The 7,608-nt window shown below is 37.0% G+C and overlaps 1 protein-coding gene across 4 annotated transcripts in view; it reads right to left on the reverse strand.

Moving 5' to 3' along the window:
* LOC140138107 (serine/threonine-protein phosphatase 1 regulatory subunit 10-like) overlaps positions 1-7,288 on the reverse strand; it is a 70,999-nt gene extending 63,711 nt beyond the window's left edge. For 3 of the 4 annotated variants that reach the window (XR_011856943.1, XM_072160004.1, XM_072160002.1), the window contains exon 1: positions 6,795-7,288. The gene's annotated coding sequence lies outside the window, so the exon portion shown is untranslated. Of the gene's footprint in view, positions 1-6,654; positions 6,775-6,794 lie in introns of those variants that run through there. The other variant, XM_072160003.1, reaches the window with a different exon arrangement.
* Between the last annotated feature and the right edge of the window lie 320 nt (positions 7,289-7,608).

Raw genomic sequence — 7,608 nt, forward strand, 5'->3', positions numbered from 1 at the left:
AAATAATAAACTATGACATGAACACAAGTTATAACTTTGCATATTGAAGACACAAAATGTTTTTGGGGGGCTTAATTTTCAACCATGAAAGATCTTAGTATTTAGCTCTAGCTAGGTCCAGAGATACTCCAAATCTGAAAAAAAAAAATATTGAATTTTAAAAAAAATAGAAAAAAGGAGGAGCGGGCGGTGGAGGACAAACAAACAAACAACTTTTTTTTTGGCCTTATCAACTTGCCCTAAAAAAGTTGCTGTGCCCCTTCAGATCCTTAATTCGAGGGCTGAATATAAAATTTGTAGGTTTCTGACAAACCTGAGATTAATTATATAAGGTCATGCGCCATGAATTGGGGTATAGGAAAAGGTGGCGGTGTTACATTTTTATATTTTTTCCCAAACATTTTGTCACAGATCTCTAGAATGGATAGGGGTACTGAACTGGTTTTAGTCTTATTCTCTAGCTAATTTATCTGGCTAAAATTGTGGAAGGTAAAACTTTCATACTACCGTACTGACGCAGTATAGTCCCACCTTCGAGTAAAGTCCCACTCCAAATTTTCGAAAAATTTCAGAAATAAAAAAAACTAATAATAAAAAAAAAATGCATTCAAATTCAATGCATTTTGAAATCATTAATAGAGTATGACATGAATACAAATTATCAATTTTCATATTAAAAATACAAAACATCTTGAAATTTTTATTTTTTTAATATTTTTTTTAGGTCAACCATGAATGATCGTAGCATTTAGGTCTAGGTCCAGGGACACTACAAAACCGAAAAAATATTAAATAAAAATATTTTTAAAAAATTTTAAAAAATAAAAAAATTTGAAATTCAGTATAGTCCCACCCCCAATTTTGAAAAATGTTCACCCAAAAGCGGGTGGGACTATACTCAAGGCCATCATCTGGTATTTGTACTTTTGTGAGATATTGCCAATCAAAGGATGTTAAGTCAGGGGTGACGGAGCCTACGGATGAGGAGCCTACGGATGAGGCATGTGTTAAAGTATAGGGAATATTGTTTTTTGGTGACTCTCAAATATATTTTTTACTGTAACTTCATAACCCAGCAAGGTATTGAGATGGATTATGTACCATTGTTTTGGTATTTCTGTCTAGTTTGAAGTGTGACTACTGACTAGTTTTACTCCAAGTTAATTTGTTGCAAGTGTGCTGCATTCTGTGTCATGGTATCTTGACTTTTCCTATATGTTACTGTACTAGGTATTTATTTATGCTCCGAAATGTTCGGACTATCATATTTCTTGAAGGAGTTACCCTAATGCTTTGAAAGTTAGCATTTTCTTGATGAAAATTTGACGAGGGATTCAAATATGCCACTGGTTTTTGTGTAGGGCCTGGAGGAAAAAAGTTTTGATTGATAATGTTATAAAAATCATAGAAATTATGTACGACTTTTGAACACCCTGTATCTCAGTAAGGCAACATAACTCATCATTACATGTTTGCTTTTTTTGAAAGCCTACAATGTTATTAGCACATCTGAAAAGGTTTTAGCAGAGAAAGTTTTTAGGTTAGTAAATAAGAGAGGAACAAAATGTTATACTTTTTGAACCAAAATTTAACTTTCCACCCTATATGACATTTGTGGCACCCTGTATATTGACCAATTGTTTGTATGGTCGCATGTCACAAATAGGTCACCCAAAAATGGAGGAGCCGTAACATGAAAATGCTTTCTTCCCACTTCAAGTATGATTTATTCTAAAAGTATGATACCTATTTTAGATAGTTTGGTGTCATTTTGTAGATAATTATGTTCTTTGTCAAATACAAAAATCCCCAAGTCAATTGGACAACTACTTTGAGAGTTATACTTCAATATGTAACATGTGTCAATGGAGGAGCAGGCGGGTGAGCAGGCGGGTGAGCCCCATAGGGTTGTACACAAAATTGTGAAAATATGGCAAACTTCAAACCTTTGTATCTTAAAAAGTACAACTAGCATGGACCACAAATTGCACATATATCATCCTGGATTGTAAATCTACCTCATAGTAGATCAACTGAAACAAATTAGATGTAACTAATTAATTGCCTAATTAATTGCTAATTAAGACAATTTTCCCTATATGTTACTGTACAAAGTATGCACATAATGCTCCGACATTTCTAAATGGCCTATCTCTTGCCTGAGTCACCCTGCTTATTTAAAAGTACACATATTTTTAAGGAAATTTGATGAGGAATTCAATTTTGCTATTAGTTTTAGTGCCAGACATGGAGGAAAAAAGTTTTGATTGATAATGTCATACAAATTGTAAAATTATTTTACAATTTTTGACCACCCTGTATGTTTTACGCAAGGGATACGAAACTCTTTCTTCCTAATTTGTTTGAAGGGCCCATGTAATGTCTTTCTGAATCCATATTTATTTTGAGCTACATAGCTTTCATAAAAAGAAAATATGGGGTTTACCATGACAATAAAGATGCTAATTTTGTTGATGTTCCACCCTGTATATTTCTTACCCACCCTGTATTATGATGTTACACTTTGTTGATTTGGCATCCTTGTAATATAAGCTTTTCAGAAATATATACTTTTAATGGTCTAAAATGTATCCATTAAGTTGTATTGAAGTGAATCAAAATTGGTGATATTTTTATCATTTAACATTATGTTACACAAAAGATGACCAATTCATGACATGCGACCGTATGTGTGTATTCCTGGTACTCTAAGCTTGACAGTGATATATAGTTTTATAGGGTTTTGATGAACAGTTTATGAATTAGATCAGATTAAGTACAAACAGTACATTTTTTTTGTAACACATGTAATTTATTTCTAATTTCAGTTTCTTTAATTTAACCTTGTTCAATGCAGTGGCGTGGGGGGGGGGGGCAGTGTCCGTTTTAAGGAAAAAAATCTGGTCATCCGCCGGATGACCATGCCATGAAATCTGGTCATCCGCCAAAATTTTTGGTCATCCGTATATTATCCCCCAAAGTCGGGATTTCTCAAAATTTTAAGTATCAAAAAGTAATGTAAACAATCAATATTTAACAGCCTTCCTTCCACGAAGGTTTAAATGTTCTCATCCGTTTATTTTGATCATAATCTCTATCCAGATCCCTCTTCTTAGATTTAGAAGTAGAAGCATTAGTTTCTTCGCCACGGGTCCCGCCCACGAAGAAATTCCGAATTGAAACTTGCTTCGCCATTTTTTTCTCAACGCACGGTGCGAGGCGACGTTGAAACAACGTTTTTGCTGTCAAACTGTCACGACCTCAAAGGCACAGTTCCAAACAAGCATAATTGCGTGAAGCGATGTTCAGTGAAGTGTATCATTTACAGATTCCTTCTAACAGGCCAAAGGTCAGCGAAATAATAACACAATCACAAAGACACAGTCACTGAGTCACGGAGTAAAAGAAATCTGCAGTGCACACTAATTATAATCGAGCCCAAACTAGGTATGTGGGGATGCGGCGGTGTGAAAGCGAAATCTGAAGACTTCCGGGATGGATGTTATCATGTTCCATACACGACCGTGCGTAAGCTTAATGATTTTAAGGGGGTACTACACCCCTTCCCAATTTTGTGCCTAATTTTGCATTTTTCTCAAAAATTATAGAGCATTGGTGACAAGTAAGATATGTATATTATAGGGGCAAGGACTACAACTACTGCACTGGAAATTTTATTTCAGCACAGACAACAGTTGTGGAGTTACAGCCAAAAATGAGGGAAAACCAATATTTGATCAGTAAATCAACAAGGCGGTTCTCGAACCACGAGTCTCGCCTGCTTTCGCGACCACCTGCTTTTGCGATTACTTTTGGTAGAGGTAAATGAATTTGGCGGTTATCGGCTGGGCACGATTATCTGGCTGATGGTGACTGTACCCACCAAGTTTCATGCCCATGCAACAGTTTTTACTAATTTGACCTCAGATGACCCCTGGTGACCCTGAAATGACCTTCCAAAAATTTGGCTCGAAATGTTGACTGTACCCACCAAGATTCATGCCCGCATACAACAGTTTTTACTAATTTGACCTCAGATGACCCTGGTGACCTCGAAATGACCTTCCAAAAATTTGGCTTTAAATGTTGACTGTACCCACCAAGATTCATGCCCGTACAAGTTTTTACTAATTTGACCTCAGATGACCCCTGGTGACCTCGAAATGACCTTCCAAAAATTGGGCTTTCAATGTTGACTGTGCCCACCAAGTTTCATGCCCGTACAACAGTTTGTACTAAATTTGACCTCAGATGACCCCTGGTGACCTTGAAATGACCTTCCAAAAATTTGGCTTTAAATGTTCACTGTACCCACCAAGTTTCATGCCCGTAGAACAGTTTTTACTAAATTTGACCTCAGATGACCCCTGGTGACCTTGAAATGACCTTCCAAAAATTTGGCTTTAAATGTTGACTGTACCCACCAAGTTTCATGCCCGTACAACAGTTTTTACTAATTTGACCTCAGATGACCCCTGGTGACCTCGAAATGACCTTCCAAAAATGTGGCTTTAAATGTTGACTGTACCCACCAAGTTTCATGCCCATACAACAGTTTTTACTAATTTGACCTCAGATGACCCCTGGTGACCTTGAAATGACCTTCCAAAAATTTGGCTTTAAATGTTGACTGTACCAACCAAGTTTCATGCCCATACGACAGTTTTTACTCATTTGACCTCAGATGACCCCTACATGACCTCAGTGACCTTGACCCACTAACCAATACAAACCGGTTCTGTCTCGGGTCAAGATGCACCCACCCCATAAGTTTGAGGAACGTGCGACTCCTAGTCTCCGAGAAAATAGGCGGAAGGCAAACTTTAACCAAAACTTTAACCAAATTTGTCACATACACACACACACACATACACCCCTACATACATACGGAAAAGTGATTATATAGTCTCCTGCCTTATCAGGCGAGACAAAAACTACTTGCCTTGAGTTGCCGAATTTTTAATGCAGTAGTTGCAGTCCTTGCCCCTATAATATACATATCTTACTTATCACCAATGCGCTATAATTTTTGGGAAAAATGCAAAAATAGGCACAAAATTGGCCAGGGGTGTAGTACGCCCTTAAATTGACTTTATCGAACAATTACTATTTCAATTAGTTGGCGATTTTAGCTTTAAAATCATGGAAAACTGATTGGGAAAACTGAGATATAATTACGTTTTAAATTAATTTTGATGAGGAATCGTAGGACATCGTTTCAGACACTGTAATGGTGAAAAATATGTGGACTTCCGCCGGATAACCGGCAGTGAATTTCTGGTAATCCGACGGCAATTTTGGCCGTCAGGACGCCCGGATTACCACTTAAAACGAACACTGGGGGGGGGGGGGCAGGTTGTTCTTGGTTCCAATCCTTAGAGCTGATCTCAGCTATACTATGATAATCAAATAAAGTAACTTGGCCAAACTGGAACATGCGTGTTGCATCCATGTCGTGTACGCAGTGCAAGACGCGTGTATCATACTTGGCAGTGGGGTTTGACCCCCACCCTTTTTATTTTACCCCCACCCTTTTTATTGAGGCACCCTTTATATTGAAAATTCCTGACCCCACGCTTTTTACTGAGGCACCCTTTATACTGAAAATTCCTGACCCCCACCACTTTTTTTTTTTTCCCCTATTTGTATACATTGAAGAAGTCACAGGCAATTTGGTTCGAAGTAAATCAAGTACGCTGAGTTCTGCACCTGTCATCACACGACAACCTAGTGGATGTAAACATGCATCAAATGGAATTTTATCTTGCGATATAGTTTGCTGGCAGTGGTTTGGCACTTATTCTTGGAAACTAGGATGATTTTATCATTCAATGACAATGAAAATATATTGTAAGCTGGCACTCCCACCCTTTTTATTTTACTCCCACCCTTTATATTAATCCACCCTTTTTACCAACAAAGTTTAAACACCCACCCTTTTAAGGATTTTTCAAATTTCCAAGTGGCACCCTTTAAAAAGGGTGCCCTGCCAACAGTGTGTATACTTTCTTCTGTACCGCGCTATATTTGTGCATGTTTATCGCGGAACCACTAGCGTTCAGAACTTCCAGTTTGGCTAAGAAATACTTAATTTAATTATAGGATTGTTCAGTTCCCCCGAATGGAGTCCAATTTATTTTACTGTTAGGGGCAAATTTTGATGTTTTTCCCCCGAATGACCAACAAAAGTGGGGTGGACCATGCTTCAATGTTCATTTTTGTTTGTTTTTATAATTTATTTCAGCCTTTCCAAAAAAGTTTCAAAAAGGGGGGGGGGTGTTAGTAGAACCCCTTAAATTGAGTTTAAAATTTTTGGCAATTTTAGTTCACGAGTTAGACAGTAGACAAATTTACCCGGCTATTTATACCATGCCATAATGTCATTACCTGCGACTTGGCTAATTTTTTTGGCAACCCTGCACAAAACACATCACATGATAGCTTAGTGACACACCATGAATAATTCATGAATTAATTACCTTTCAAGGCCACAGCTCACGCTATGCAAGGCGCTACAGCAATGCATGAAGGGCATAGGCTGGGCTGGCCTGGACAAGCGCAAGCAATCATGCCATTGCAACTTGCATTGCTTGCAAGACAATTGATTTCCAGCGACATGCTGGCTTTATACAAAGTATTTCAGATAAAGCTTACCTTACTTCGACGTGTAACAATCAAAATCCAAAATCCAACAATAAAATTTATCCAAATATATCCCATGAGCGAGACATTTTGAAACACGAACAACACAAACATCCACGGAAAAACACAATTTTGTTGTAAAACACACTTACATCGTGCGCGACAATATCCTGCCGCTGTTGTTCAGTTTTCTTGCGAACAGCTGTACATTCTCACTTCTTTAAACGGAAATTTTGCGACTATCATTGCGGATTTCTTTGGAAATCATACAGAAGAAAGACGAAGACAGCCTCCTGACAATATAATCTGTACTCCCGATCGATTAAATGCTCAAAAAGTTTCAATTTTTGGAACATTAGCGACGGGGGCCAGCATAATTTTTACGATTCTCTCTACACAACCAAGACGACCATAGCGGAAATACGTTCACAAGTCTGGGCCCATGAAAGTCAGTTATTTTCTCTCGTTTTACACCACCTTCTCAACGTCTTTTCTTTACCAAAATGGGATATCAGTTTCCCAGGAATATACAATTGTAGCAATATTGATGTTAAAACAGAGTTTATAACGTATTTACGCCTAAAATTAAGGGAATTATGTCCTACAATTTTGTACGTATTTGTGGCGAAATAACTCCAGCACGAAAACGAGGTTCAAACAGTGACGTCATAGAATACGCCCGAAATTAATTTGCATAATTATCCGGGCTATATATAACGAATTATAAAGCTACATATCAAAATTGATATGTACAAACAATCTTTTAATAAAAGCCAAGTTCTACTGAGTTTCAATTATAATTATTTTTATCTAGTTTCAAAAAATCAAACAAAGATGTTATTGATTTATTATAAAGTATATAAAAATATTTCTCAATCCACAATGTTTAGACACTATTTGTTGAAAAATAACTTTATAAAAACACATTAAAAAATAGACAAAATGTTTCTAAACTCATCATTTGAA

The sequence above is a fragment of the Amphiura filiformis genome, chromosome 17 (genome assembly GCF_039555335.1).
Source record: "Amphiura filiformis chromosome 17, Afil_fr2py, whole genome shotgun sequence".
In the NCBI taxonomy this organism is placed as follows: Eukaryota; Metazoa; Echinodermata; class Ophiuroidea; order Amphilepidida; family Amphiuridae; genus Amphiura; species Amphiura filiformis.